The 16,288-nt window shown below is 37.3% G+C and overlaps 1 pseudogene; it reads right to left on the bottom strand.

Moving 5' to 3' along the window:
- Nucleotides 1-1,706: 1,706 nt before the first annotated feature.
- Nucleotides 1,707-15,682, bottom strand: LOC132158919 (leukocyte elastase inhibitor-like; annotated as a pseudogene).
- Nucleotides 15,683-16,288: the final 606 nt, after the last annotated feature.

The raw sequence follows: 16,288 nt of genomic DNA, 5'->3' as shown, positions 1-16,288 counted from the left end.
AGGAACCACAATGTGCATTCAAAATTATCTGGTCCTTAATAATGTTAAAAAAAAATGTTTCTGAAACATTTTAGTTCGAAATGTCACTAGTTGTTTCTGAACATTTGGAGAACATTCAAAAGTAACATTCCCATAATCTTTGCAATTTGAATGTTCAGAGAAAATTCTATATCGGCTACTACTTTCTGATTTTTCAGAATTCAAACCACAAACAAATGCTTGTTTCCCCCATATTTGCATTTATATACACTATATTTTACTTAAAGAAGAAGCAGATTAGATAACTAAGTGAAAGAAATAACATCCCTTAAGGCATGTCATCGGTTTAAAAAACCATGTTCAAAGCATAGCGGATTAAGAGAAATCTGACCTAAATCAAGCTGGAAAGGGACAACTAAAAAATACATGATAGCAAGTTTAAAGTTAAATGTTGTAATTCAATGAGGGTTAAACTGTGCCATCATAAGGTCATTTCCCATCATGCTCAGGGGAGAACAATTAAGACAGTATTTTTAACTGGAGTTCACAATTTTAATTGAAATATTACTGTACCTGTAATTGTTATACAATAATTCATTTAAAAAAATGAACCATGACATCAAGCATCATTTCTGCAAATCTAGATTGTACCAACATGTTGCCAATTGAATACACTGCCTGGACAAAAAAAGATTGACTTGTACTGACAATGCAAGTTGAATTGCTCTGTAAAGTAAACTCCAGCATATCCCGAAGACCTTCAATGGGGTTAATTAAGCTCAAGACTCTGTGGTGACCAATTCATACATGAAAATGATTCCTCATGCTCCATGAACCACTATTTCACAATTTGAGCCTGATGAATCTTGACACTGTCATCCTGGAGTATGAACATGGGTACGTCTACCAATATGGTTATTTTTAGAATTGAAATACTCACTGCATACCTTAGGGGTTAAAAGAATTGTTACCAAATATAAAACAGGCTTTATAAAAAGGCTTAATGAATCACCTTCGACAGCACCAGGTCATTCCTGGGACGATATGCCTGAAATAATCGCCTTCTGAGGGTAAAAGGCAACTTCTATTCCCATGCTGATCACTTCTTAAATTTGGGCAGAATGCAGGCTGCTTTTGCGCTCACACGATTCTAGGATTGATAACTTTAAGTCATGGCCAGTTCATTATTACAAGGCCACAGAATTTAGTAGGGATGCTACAACATGTCCCTACAAATATTCAGCGACTGAACTGTTCCAAGCAATAATGAAATGAACAATGAAATGTATGTGTATGTAACCACTGTTATCGGCTGCATCTGAAATAGGTCTTGGCATATATACCATACCACTGAGTTAAAGAAATAAGTCAAAATACTTTGCTATTTCAAGGAAACACATATGACACATGTGTGAAGTAAGTTAGGAGTTCAGCTGAATGATAGAGTCTGATGAATATACAGAGTAGGATGAATATATAGATGCAGTTTTACTGTTTTAAGATTAACAGAACTTTGGATCTATATCAACTTTGAAAGGAGAAAGGAGAGGTTCAGAGACAGATTTTTGTTTATGTATGTGAAATATAGGAAACACTTATCACTTACAAACTGTGCAAACCCACAGTTACTGAATTATCATCTATAGATGAGACCAGAACAACTGCAATGCATTTAATATTTTCAGTTATAAATACACCGAGAGTCATAACATTTATGATGTGCACTGTGGAGTACGTTAAAATGTGTGTACTTAGAATGTAAATATTTTGTTTAACTATTAACTATTAAAATTTCAATTAGAAGTAGTCATCCAGAGTCTTTTCTACTCATTCTAACCAGATCACCAACTAAACCAGCTGCAAGGGTCTCAAGCAGCAGGTTTCGAGAAGTGTCCGTAAAACAGAATGCTCTTGGTTGGATTGTGTCGGATAAAGAAGAGGAACGAATGATCTGGTGGCTCCAGCTGCTTCGGTTCCTTCCTCGTTTACTTCAACAAAGGCTTTATGAATCACGTTCGTCAGCACCAGATCATTGTTGGGTGGCATGCCTGAAAGATTCACCTTCTTCCCGTCAAACACATCCTCCATTCCCATGCTGATCAGAAGACTCTTCATGTCATATGCTTCCTCCATCTTGAATCTGGGCAGAGATACTTCAACATATGTTTCATACATGACTTCAGGTCTCGTCCACTCCATCAGCTTCTCGTAGCTCAGTGCCTTTTCAAGCTGGATAAAGCATACAAATGGTATGACTCAAAATCAACACGAATGCGAAGAACTCTGTAATGTATAACAAATAATGAAACAACAAAACATATACACTCTGGATATTTTCATTGATGGTTCAGTGAAGAACCTTTAACATTAATGTAATCTTTTCATTCCAAGTTTCCTTAGATTATTAAATGTTCTTCACACTATGTAGCGGCCCTTCAACTCGTAGAAAAACAACAGAGAGTTTTTGACGGGTGCCTTCGATTTATTTTAAGATGCAATAAACTTCATTGCTGAAGTGATCGTTGTCTTAATTCCTTGTTGCAAATGTTTTCCATGCATCACAACACTGTGTTTACACATTAACTTCATAGCACCATTACAATTGTATCACAGCATGGTGGCACCGTAAAACTACAAAGAAAACAAAAAACAATAGATAAATAAAGCAAAATAAACTCAAAAACAAACAAACATTCACTACACATTTAACATTCTTCAAATTAAACAACAAATGACGCCAAAGAAATACATGAAAAACAAACTAACATACCTCGCTCTGCTTGCCAAAGGGATACTAAAGCTTAAACCATTTTTCTCAAGCTTGTTAGCTCAAGAACAAACGTGAAAATACTCTTGCTTTGTTTCCTCTCCCTTATATACACAATAAGGGTATTTCGCCATCTAGTGGTAACGCCAAGCAAAACAAAATTAAAGGGGAAGGCCATTACACTCCCACCAATCATGTTATGATACACAAAAACAAAAACATACAAATATCATACATGATTTCAACCTTCAGTGACCCTTTTCCAACATAACACACAACAACAAAAAAACATTTTAACCTTGTGTTTAACCCAATTGTCTAATGCACGAGTCCCTATCAATGAATCATTCGCTTTCAAGTAGAACCACAAATTTTTGAATTGGTCGCTCAATGATTGAAGGTTTAGGGTGATGCCCTAACTTAGTCTTTAGTTTTCGTTCTCCTGTTTGAACTTTAACTCGTCGGACTAAGCCATCGTTCCCTTGAATGACTTCAACTACTCTACCTAACTGCCACTGGTTCCTTGGCAGCATGTCCTCTTTGATGATGACTATGTCATTAATCTCAAGATTACGTCGAGGTACGTGCCACTTCTGTCGTGTGGAAATATTTAGGAGATACTCCCTTTTCCAACGACTCCAAAACTGTTCAATTAAGTACTGGACTCTGCGCCACCTTTTTGTAGCATACATGTCTTCCTTCAGAAAGTTCCCAGGAGGAGGAAGAACAGTCTTAGACTTCATTAGGATAAGATGGTTTGGTGTTATTGGTTCCAGTGACCTGGGGTCATTTATTCCATCTATAGTTAATGGTCGACTGTTAACGATAGAACGTTGTTTTACGAAGCAATGGCTAAGAGAAGAGTCATCAAGTCTGCCGGAGCACTGAGAAAGCGTAGCATTTAGCACATTTCGCACAGTCCTGATTTGGCGTTCCCAGACACCACCAGAGTGACTAGCTGAAGCAGCATTAAAAACAAACTCACACTGATTTTCCACAAGAAACTTCTCCAGTGTCTTTGCGTCACATTCTTTAAGAGCTTCTCGAAGTTCATTTCTAGCTCCCACAAAATTTGTACCACAATCACAATAAAGTTGACGAACAGCTCCCCGGAGGCTTAGGAAACATCTTAGAGCATTAATGAACATATCTGTTGACAAATCTTCCAACATCTCGATATGGACAGCTCGAGAAGAAAGGCAAGTAAAGAGAAGACCATATCTTTTATACTCCTTTCGACCCTTCTTTATGATAAACGGGCCAAAACAGTCCATACCAGTGTAACAGAAAGGGGCAGAGACTTCAATCCGTTCTTTAGGAAGCTCAGCCATTTGCTGCTCTTCTACTGGCCGTCTTAGCTTCCTACATTGTACACATTTGTAAATCAATTTAGATACTGATCTACTGCCACCGATAACCCAAAACCCATTTGCTCTGAGTTCCATGAGTGTTTGATACCTCCCTTGATGACAAATTTTGGCATGGTAATGTGTCAAAATGAGTTTGGTGATGTGGCTGTCTTTCGGCAAGATCACTGGATGCTTGAACTCTTCATTAAGAGACGACTGTTTCAATCTTCCTCCAACTCGAAAAAGACCACTTTTCAAAATAGGATCGAGATGAAAAAGTACACTTGATTTCTGAAGAACCTTCCCTCCTTGAATTGCTCTGATCTCTTGGGGAAAAGCCTGTTGTTGAACGAGCTTGATAACAACCTCAGATGCCTTTTCTTGTTCTTCCACAGTCACAATGTTGTTAAGATATTTCTGACTTGAGGCCAGCCTTTTTATTCTAGTAATCACATTAATGAGAGTTCTCCAGGAAGAAAGGTGATTAAATCGTTCAAGAAAGTCAGAACTAACACCACCCTTCGTCACTAATGCTTGAACTAGTCTGACTTCAGGATCTCCCACGAGTAGATTATTTGAGAAATTAGGAGGTGGACACACTTCTTGTTCCCATAAAAATTTGGGTGCTGACATCCAATTTGTTGAAGATATGTCTGAGACAAGAAGACCTCTCGAAACATGATCAGCTGGATTTTCAGATGTATTGACATAATACCACTGATGTGTACTTGTAATTTCCCGGATTAGTTGCACACGATTTGCAACGAACACATGAAACCTTCTGGCTTCATTGTTGACATATGCTAGAACAACCTGCGAATCGGTCCAAAAGAACTCTTGATCAATCTTCAGTTCCAGTTCAGCCTTTAACATAACACTCATTCTGGCTGAAACTACAGCAGCAGACAATTCCAGTCTCGGAATGCTTTTGATCTTTGTGGGTGCAACTCGAGCTTTGGCCATTACAAGACTACAGTGTACTTCGTCTTTGTCATTCTTGAACCTAAAGATAGGAACATGCACCGTACCCCAGGTTACTTGCATCAGAGAAATGGTGCAGTTCTGTCCAGACAATTTTACTAAAGGATGGTGGATGATAGCATCTTTGAATGCTGAAATCTTTCAAGTCCTGAAAACTACTTTTCCACTCCTCCCACCGTAGGAATAAGTCGTCAGGAAGAGGATCATCCCATCCAATATTTCTACGGCACAACTCCTGTAAAATGCACTTTCCTTTCAACAGGAAAGGAGCAACAAACCCAATAGGGTCGAACAAGGAAGCAACAATTGACAAAATACCTCGACGTGTTCCAGGCTGGTCTTTCAGTTTGATGTCAAAACTGAAAGTGCCATCTTTCGTAGACCACTGAATGCCAAGAACGTATCCGGTTATTTCAGGAGTCAGGTTAAGAGGTTTAGTAGTTATTGCCCACTCTGTGGAATTCACACTCTGAAGAACTTCATTCTCATTTGAATTAAACTTATGGAGGTGTAACCCTCCATGCTTACACAGAGTTTGAGTTTTGACAATCAATTCCTTCGCTTCCTCCATCAATGGAACAGAAGTCAAACCGTCATCAACATAAGTTTTTCTTCACGAATGACGAAGCTGTGGGATACTCAGACTTATACTGCTCTGCAAGGTATTTAAGGCCAAAGTTGGCACATCCAGGAGATGAAGCGGCGCCGAAAAGGTGTACAGTCATTCTATATTCTTTGGGTTCTCTTTCCAAATCTCCATTTTCCCACCATAAGAATCTCAAATAGTTTCTATTATCGGGAGGAACATGAAATTGATGGAACATCTTTTCGATATCACATGTCACGGCAACAGCTTCCTTCCTGAACCGGCAAAGTACTCCCACCAGAGAATTTATCAAATCTGGACCAGTGAGAAGGGTGTCATTAAGAGAAATACCACAAAATTTTGCAGAGCAATCAAATACCACCCTCAACTTATCTGGCTTGTGAGGGTGGTAAACACCATGATGGGGTATATACCACACTGTTCCTTCATCAGATGTAACAGGAGCTATCTCTGCATCTCCCTTGCTGAACATTTCTTTCATGAAGGCCTTATAATGATCAAAATACTGTTGATTTGACTTCAACTTCTTCTTCAAGTGCTGCAAACGTACCATAGCAAGCCTCTTGTTATTAGGTAGTGAAGGAGGACTGATGCTCTTGAAAGGAAGGGGCAGTTGAAAATGTCCATCTTCTTTATGTTGGATGTTGTCACTAAGAAGACGTATAAAACGGACATCTTCCTGGGACACATATTTATCCTCATAACCCTTCTCATTGAAGTCTGACTCTAGTACCTTTAAAACATCATTAGCTGATGGAACTGACAATTCTTTCACTGAAACTCGATGAATGAAACTTTGACTTCCTTGTCTGTCCAGGTGGGGATTACAAAGGCCAATGATACTCCAACCCAACTCTGTTTTCTGCGCAAAAGGCTCATTTTCAGTGCCAATAATGACCTCTAAAGGAGCTAATGCTAAAGGACAATCATATCCAATTAACAATCCTATATCACAGCTCTGGAGTGGTGGTAACTCATTGGCAATGTGCCTGAGGTGAGGCCATTGCAACGCAGTCTTTCTCGTTGGAATATAAGCTATATCCACGGGAATAAAGTCACAAGTATAGGCTTGCTGTACTTTAATACATTTCCCACCTTGGAGTCCTTGAACTTGTAAGCCACTAACCTTGTTACTTGGGGTGACTGTATCTGTGGTCGTCATTGTACTAAGTCTCAGCTTCACTGCTTGACTGCTTACTTGGAGCTCATCTAGAAAATCTTTCAAAATAAAAGTCGAATCGCTCTGTGTGTCAAGTAAAGCGTATGTGAGAATCTCATTTTGTGGCTTATCCACTGTTGAAATAAAAACAGGAACAATGCTAGAGGTAGCAGAAGCATGTTGCGTTACTGTATGAGACATAACCTTTTGAACTTCTTGATTAGTTTGCACGTCCGTAGGAGTGAACCCCATTCTTGATACATTCACAGGCCCTTTGATTTTATCTTCATGCAAGCAAGTTGGATGGCGAAAGCTACATGTGCCACAAATATGCCATCTTTTGCAGTCTTTGGAAATATGCCCCTTTCTCAGACATCCAAAACAGATATGATTCTCACGAATAAAAGACCTTTTGTCAGCCATGGGCTTTTCTGCAAAAATAGGACATTTAGAGATGCTATGCGTTTCACTCCTACAGACAGAACATGGTGATACCGTCTTGAATTCTGTTCTTGTTGAATCTTTAACTTGAGTTGTGTTGAAAGCTCTGACTCTTTTGGGAAATTTCTCATCTGAAACTTTAGAACTCAGTAGAAGTGGAGAAGTGAATGGATTGCAAGCTATTTTGGACTCCTTCTGCAAAAACTCAGCAAATCGTTTAAAACTTGGATAATCACCAGTCATGTCTAACTCTTCAACCACAATTGTGCTCCATTTACGTACAATCCACTCAGGTAATTTCTTGAGTAATTTATGGTTTTCCTCACAGTCGTTCAAAATAGCCAAACCTTTGACATGCGGAATAGCTTCAACACAGCCTTGTAGAAAGTCAGTGAATTCTCTTAAGGAAAGTGGGTCATTTACTCCCACCTTAGGCCATCTCATAAGTTTTTCTCGAAAGGCTCTCTGAACAATGAACGGGTTTCCATACCGCTCTTCAAGGACCTTCCAGGTGCCCTGGTATGCATCGTGAGAATTTCTATAGAAGAAACCTTCCACAGCCTTTCGAGCTTCTCCAGCAAGATAGGTTTTCAAGTAGAACATCTTCTCACTTGCAGGAATTGATTTACGATCAATAAGTGCTGTGAAGGACATTTTCCAATCAATGAACTTCAAAGGATCACCAGTGAAAGTCGTTGGCTCTGGGACAAGTAATCGATTTATGCTTAGAGAGTTCGCTAACACTTGAGCCAAGTTCTCAGTCTCTTGAGTTGTCTTTACCTCTTGAAATACTTGAGGATGGAATGAATCTACCTGAGGATTCAGCTGGGGTTGAGTTCCAGCCGCTCTCCTTCCAGACCACGTTGCATTACCTCTCCCCTCCTCCTCCACTTCAAGATTACTCTCATGATAGTTGTAGGCATTCACTCGAGCTGCGGCTACCTTGACTTCTTTATCTGCTTGTAGCATCTGCAGCTTAGGCCTTTCTTCTTCCAGTCTTCGATGCATCTCTGATTCTTTCTGTTTCACCTCTGCTAGCATTCTTGCTTCATTCAGCTTCCAGTCATTCTCCATCTCAAGTAATCTGGCCTGCTGATTGTGAATTTCTTGCATAGCCTTCACTTGTTCTACTTTGGCTGCGAGTTCAGCTTCTGCGTCGGCTCGTTTACTGGAAGCTCTGGAGAAGGTCTCCGATGTTGTTAGGCTTTCTGAGATGATGGTATCAGTGTTTGTGTAACCAAAGACAGATGCATACTCCTCTTTATTTAATGTCTGCCTTACTCTCTCCTTTACAACTTCTTTTTGTTGGATCTGCTCAACAGTTTCTATTCGTTTGCTCACCAAATCAGAAATTTCTGCAGTTAGTGTGGCACAAACATCTACTCTTTTAACAATCTCTGAAGTTGTTGTTTGATTGTGCAATAAGGGAGCATAATGCTGGGTGACTACATCATGTTTAGTTTGAATGTCCTTTAAAATATGTTCAAGCTCTTCATATGTGCAAAAAACTTTCAATTTAGACCTAGTTTCCTTAGCGGTCTGCTTCCAGGAGTCATAAGCTTTATTAAAAGCTGTCTCTTGCTTCTGGGTCTCCTGTTTATGCATCTCTAGGCCTTTCTCTGTACGATTTCTTTTTCGAGAACTTGATCTTGATTTAACCGGTTGCATTTCTTTAGAAATATTTAAATCCTTATCAGGAACTAACTTTTGACTTGCTTGCGCTGCCATTTGCTCAACTGTGTCTTCCATTTTGTCTGTCTACAAACTTGAGAGCAATGCATTACTCATATCAGACATCTATAATTTAGACACTCAAATAATCAGCAATGGTAATAAGTCAATTTATATATGCAACACGATCACGAATTCTTTGACATTCAACATTTTACACGTGCTTGTGACATATAGGCTACCATAAATATAAAACCCAGCATTTACCTGTGGCAGTCAATAACTTATATAAAGAAGACTGAAATCAATAACTTCAACATCATAATCAATATTTCACAACTCATTCAACTTCATATCTTGAACGTCAATTCTCTATAAAATTCAAAACATTTTTAAACATCTAAAGTGTCTTTAATTGTAAAGATTTCAACTCACACAGTCCAGAAACTTGTATTTGCAGTCTTACTTCATGTAACGTTCTTTTACTGAAAGTTTACCTTTTCATCTGTAACAGTAACGTTGATATACGATCACCATCCAAACGTTCATGAATGAGCCACGCTCCAACTGACTGTGTAATTTTACAATCCTGATGAGGTATCCGTCTCGGACTGACGTAACGTGATTCAATCAGCGCTTTAGATGCAAAGTCCAGTGTCCCACTCACGCGATGAAACAACAGCAACACGATGAAACCTCATGTGTAGCAGCGAGTTTTACTGTAGCGGCCCTTCAGCTCGTAGAAAAGAAACAGAGAGTTTTTGACGGGTGCCTTCGATTTATTTTAAGATGCAATAAACTTCATTGCTGAAGTGATCGTTGTCTTAATTCCTTGTTGCAAATGTTTTCCATGCATCACAACACTGTGTTTACACATTAACTTCATAGCACTATTACAATTGTATCACAGCATGGTGGCACCGTAAAACTACAAAGAAAACAAAAAACAATAGATAAATAAAGCAAAATAAACTCAAAAACAAAGAAACATTCACTACACATTTAACATTCTTCAAATTAAACAACAAATGACACCAAAGAAATACATGAAAAACAAACTAACATACCTCGCTCTGCTTGCCAAAGGGATACTAAAGCTTAAACCATTTTTCTCAAGCTTGTTAGCTCAAGAACAAACGTGAAAATACTCTTGCTTTGTTTCCTCTCCCTTATATACACAATAAGGGTATTTCGCCATCTAGTGGTAACGCCAAGCAAAACAAAATTAAAGGGGAAGGCCATTACACACTACGAAAGAATGGTTCTTTTAAGAACTGTTCATTGAAAGGTTCTTTAGGGAACCCAAGATTAATTTTCTTTGACTTTGCTGCAAAATGGCCGCTTTCTCACCTTCTGAAGGCCAGTGGTTTCACCTTGAATCTCGTTAGGAAGGATAATCAACATACTGAGATTCTTCCCTGGTTTAGTTTGAGTCTGCCAAGTATCAATGGAAACATTTCAGAACTCCTCAGATTTAATTTATTCTTTGAAGGAACAAGAGCATGAAATCTTACATTGTTCAGCTTGAAATGTCCATCTCAGGGATGAAGGCCAGAGGAAACTCCCAGTTCCCCTCCAAGTAGATGGCGTTCACCAAGACCAGTCTCATCATCGCATTGACACATCTCTGTGGAATCAAGTCCTTGATCTTCCCTAGATTATGAATTCACATTAAATTCAATACATGGCACTGAACAAGAAATCTAGAATTTTCATTAAACTCCAAAGAGAATAGAGCAACTCAAGAACTACATAAAAAAGTAAATCTTTACAAATAACCATACATTTTTAATTAATTAATTATTTAGTGTTTCATTTTATTACCATTAACTAAAATTAAAGGCAAAACCATTAAAAAGGGTTTCATTACTTAAAAATAAAATGAACTGAAACAAAATATTAAAAAACCCTTAAACATATTTAATTTTAGCTAGTTGCCAAAAACACAACAAAATTATTAAAACTTTAACCAAAATAAATAAATAAATAAAAACATGAATTTAAAACTTTAATAATAGAACTATAATAGGATCTTTGTACAAGTATTTAATAATGCCATCCTAGTATTGCAGACTTACTCTCTCTTGTTTAAACGCAAACTGTAAACTGTAATGGATTGTAAGATAACTAAAAAATCTTTTGTTGCCATAATTATTTGCATGGTGAAATGCAGTGTAGTAAGTAGTATGACTCTACCATTTCTCTAATGTCCATCTAGTTTAAATTGCTAGCTATTAGAACTGCTTTCCTCATGGAAGTTTTGTATTCCGATATTTCAACTCAAATCAAAATTTTGTATCACGTTATTTTGTCTTGTGACAAGTAGCTATGTAATATGTGGGATAATGTACATTCAGCTGGTTGTTATTGCAAAATAAAGGCCTTCAGTAACTTATAAGCCTGTCGGGCTTTATTCTGTGATAACCAGCTGGAATGTACATGATCCCTTTTATACCCTTTGAGAGTAAAGTTAGTACGTTTAGTCATTTTTGGGAAGAAAAGAAAATCCTCTCCATGTCAAAATTATTATGAGGGTTGATGAATATAATCTTACATTTCTCATGTGAATCCATTTCTTAAAGAACATTGGATCACCATTTTATGGACTATAATTAATTGTGCATGTGTAGCTATTACTGTGTATTAACTGTAATAATTAGATAATTAGATAACAGATAATATCATGGTTTTGTCTTTAGTTTGTCTTACCGAATGTGGTGCCCTGTCAGAAATAACATGTCTGTGGGCTCATTTGATTACTATCAGTTTAAGTTCTGGCAGTGTCGCCAGATATTGCTATGAAAACAACTAAAAATAAATAAATAAATACATCTTTCCACCTGTAGTCAGTAATGGCCAACAAACACTCTTACCCATCTGGCATCTTACGCACTGACTCAATTCGGGTCAACTTACCCCTAACCCTGGGACAAACTGAGTCATGGAAACACTTTTTTATAAGAAGCCATATTTTTAGAACCCTTTGTCATAGATAGATTCTGATCATTTAAAATGATAGGACTACTTTAATTTGGATAGGATAGATACTTCATTGTACTTCTGCGTCATTTTCCCTCTTGTTGAGGAACGCAATAGTAAATATTGGCTAATCTTACCCCACTCTCCCCTATAAGTATTAGACATTTAATTAAATATTTTACAGCATAAATCTATATTATATACTAATAAACAATTAATTTAGAACATTTAGGCTATATTTTCAACTATTTATAGGCCTACTATTAATATTTTAATAAAATATGATGTGTTATAGATTACTACTAGTATCAAGATAAGTGATTATAATGGGAAATATACTTAATTACAAGAATTAAAGTGTAACAAACTGCTAAATATTCTATATGATGTTTTTTTTCTGCTGGAGCTTTGTATTAATGTTTGCAATGTTGAACTGTCTTTAGCAGCCTCCCTTTACTCTTTCTATCTCTGTCTTCTTTTTTGTGAAGCTTTTTTTTTGTCTAAAATGTGTGTAGACAAATTTGGTGTTATATATATTATATCTGATCAGGTACAATAATTTAATTAGACATTCTAATTTTAAGAATTTTGATATTTTGTACAACACTATTAGAAGGCGGAGTCATTACCGACAAAAACTAAAAAATTAAAGCTGCTTTTTAGTAAAAAGGTGACCGGCGAGAGATATGGATTTAAAGTCGTAAATATAAGTGGAATATATCAAAGTTATTTATATGTGCCAGTCTTCCTGCTCCCAGCTGGTGGCACTATGACTATAACTGGATTTTGGTATAACTTTAATAATTTATTTTCTTAATTTTATTATCATTACTATGCAAATATGTAATTATTTATTTACTAAATAATAAGCCAAAACTGCCAGTAGGTGTTGGTAATGTCTTAATGATTAAGTCATCAGGTCATTTATTAATTCGTTTGATTCTTTGAAATGGCTGATTCATTCAGGAGTGAAGTATATGGTTCTTAATGATCGGTTCATTGAATCATTAGCCTTGTTCGACTTGAAGCGGGTCATCACCATCAGACCGATCGGTGTGTGAAATCAAAGTACCACAAGAGTTTAGAGAGCAGACGTCTCCTATCGCTTTTGAATCGCTCTCGCGGTACTTTGATGTCATACACCGATCGGTCTGTGCAGCGCCACTTCAAAGCAAACGCGTCAATGGCCAATGGTTCATCGCGCCAAATGGTTCACCAAATTCGTTCAAAACGTGGATTTAGAAATTAAATGAAATGCCGCTGTGGGTTGCTCGGAGATTAACAGTTCTGCTTTGTCTTTATCTTCTGGTTGGCAAAATTGAGCAAAACATAAAAAAAAATTGATGAGTATCACATATGCACTCGTGTGATATTGTACTTAGCCTACAGCTTGTGTTATATTTCTTAACTATGTGATGTAAATATGAGACACAATATCAAACGTTTTCCCCCATATGTTGAATTTTAGGGATATTTTCTAGGCTCCATCACGCAGTAAGTTGTTGCTCTGCCTCATTAATCATCAGTCCACTGTATAAAATAGTAGATGATCTACATAGGTCTGGGGCGGGGCAAATGCGTAAAATGAGTTAATAATTTTAACATTATTCTCCATAATTAATTTAATTAATGCGTTAATATATATATATATATAAAGAGAGGAAAGCGGTTTTTAGAAAAAAAAAATATATATACATTTTTATATACACTACTGTAATAATCTGACTTTAATAGATCCTCGTTTAATGCAGGAAACAACACAAGTTCTTGATGTTTATATAAATTGAAGCATTTGATTACATATAGGACATGCAGAGACCCGTGCAAAACCACAACATCTGAATTATCATCAATAGGTGAGACCAGGACAACTGTACTGCATTTAATGTCTTCAATTAAAAATACGTCAAGAGTCACAACATTTATGATGTGCATGTAAAGTATCTCTCAAGCTGAGAAAAATGTCCATACTTTGAATGTAGATATTTTGTTTTATTACTATTAATTTAATCTAAGTCTTTCTCATGTAAATTGCAACAGGTTCTGATACTGTTGGCATATATAAGTAAAGATGACAATTAGTAGCAGTTGTCCAGAGTCTCCTCTACTGGTTCTAACCAGATCACCAACTAAACCAGCTGCAAGGGTCTCAAGCAGCAGGACTGGATCACGGAGAGCAGAAGCGTCCGCAAAACAGAATGCTCTTGGATGGATTGTGTCGGATGAAGAAGAGGAGTGGATGATCTGCGTTAAAGACCTGTGGGTTTCTCGCAGAAAGCAACATCGTGACGACGCCGGTGGCCGCAGCTGCTTCGCTTCCTTCCTCGTTTACTTCAACAAAGGCTTTATGAATCACCTTCGAAACCACCAGATCATTGTTGGATGACATGCCTGAAAGATTCACCTTCTTCCTGTCAAACACATCCTCCATTCCCATGCTGATCAGAAGACTCTTCATGTCATAGGTTTCCTCCATCTTGAATCTGGGCAGAGATACTTCAAGTTTTTGTTGATACATGACTTCAGGTCTCGTCCACTCCATCAGTTTCTTGTAGTTCAGTGCCTTTTCAAACTGGATGAGACATAAAAAAGGTTTGAATGATTTTTGAAACCATCATGAATACTAAGAACTCTGCACATGTATTTGCTGTTAGAATATGATGAAACAACAAAACACATTCACTCTGGTTATTTGCATTGATAAAAAACCTTTTACATCGAAGAACCTTTTAATACAACAAAAGGTTCTTTAGATGATTAAACTGTTTTTCACACCAAGAAAGAATGGTTATTTTTAGAACTGTTCACTGAAAGATGACTCTTCTATGGCTTTGATGGAAAATACCCCTTTTGGGAGCAGAACCTGTGCTTTCTCACCTTCTGAAGGCCAGTGGTTTCATCTTGAATCTCGTTAGGAAGGATGATCAACATACTGAGACTATTCCCAACATACGGTAGCTCCAGAACCTGACTGTCCATCTCTGGGATGAAGGCCAGAGGAAACTCTGTGTTTTGATTCATCATCTTCACTGGTTTAGTTTGAGTCTGCCGAGCATCAATGCAAACACATCAAAACTCCTCTGATTTCATTTCATTACATTAAATCAACAAGAAGATGAAATCTCACCTTGTTCAGCTTAAACTGTCCATCTCTGGTGGCTTCTTTTGGGAATTTCTCCATCCAGTTCCCCTTGAAGTAGATGGCATTCACCAAGACCAGTCTCGTCATCGCATCGATGGATCTCTCTGGAAGCAAATCCTTGATCTTCCCTGAAAATAAAGTACTATAATATTATCGCAAAGATTATTTTGAAACCTAATGCTCTACAAATAAATGTATGAAAAATCTTTGTTTTTAACAGTGTAGAGTCACTTTAAATTCAGATTAATTTCATGCTGGTCTTCACCTTGAGTGTTTTTCTCCACCCATTTGTTGATGTCGACACGTGAAGCGTCTGGTTTCTTCTTGAAGTCCACCTCCTCCAGTTCAGCTTCATAGTATCTTTTTGCATCATTCAGGAATTTCTGTTATCATAGCAAATCAATTAAATTAGCGATCATTTCCAGAACCTTATTCTTTAACACCACGAGCAAACCTTGAATTAATTGTTGTAATTGAGTCCTACCTCCACAAACTGGTATGACTGCTCTCCGTAGAGACGGTTGGCGAGACTCAACACATACGGGGCTCCTGGTTTCTTCAGTTCACTCATGAGCTTGTTGAAGCTGGAATGAATTTGGTCCTCAGTCTTTGTCACTGCGTCAGGTTTGGGAGGATTGGTAAAACTCAGGACCTAGACAGTTTTATTATGGTAGAATTCAAATCTTAGTATCCTCAGTCAAACGTGGCTGGTCTTTTTAGAAATTGTTTGCGAGGCTTAATAAATATAATACATTCTGATAACTTCAAAAATCTAATGTGAATCAATTTCTTAAATACCCCTTAGAAAGTTTAAAATGCACTACAAATGATGACATTTCAAGGAATGGATGATGTCAGAAAAATTGTTTGTACTCTTAGGCCATTCATTACCTTTAAATAAGTGGAAATATCTGGCAGCTTTTTGTTCATGCAATGTCTAGCTCTCAAACATCGATAAGCAGAATAAAGATCCTGTTTATGAAAAAATTTTGACATATGTTCTGCTTATAAGTTAATGTTTAACAAATAATGTCCACTGAACATTAAAACATAACTGCACCTTGGAAATATTTTGCATATTTGGAATATAAAGCACAAGCTGCAATGGTGAGGATGAGTATATAATAACCCATTGTTGTGGAACAAAGGGGAAATAAGGAGCTTTTCCTTTAACGTTGTAAGGACGTAAATTGTAGTACGAGCGGAAGGGAAT

Source organism: Carassius carassius, chromosome 15 (genome assembly GCF_963082965.1).
Source record: "Carassius carassius chromosome 15, fCarCar2.1, whole genome shotgun sequence".
Taxonomy (NCBI): Eukaryota; Metazoa; Chordata; class Actinopteri; order Cypriniformes; family Cyprinidae; genus Carassius; species Carassius carassius.
Note: the sequence above shows the minus strand (reverse complement) of the source record. Positions and strands in the feature narration are given on the sequence as shown.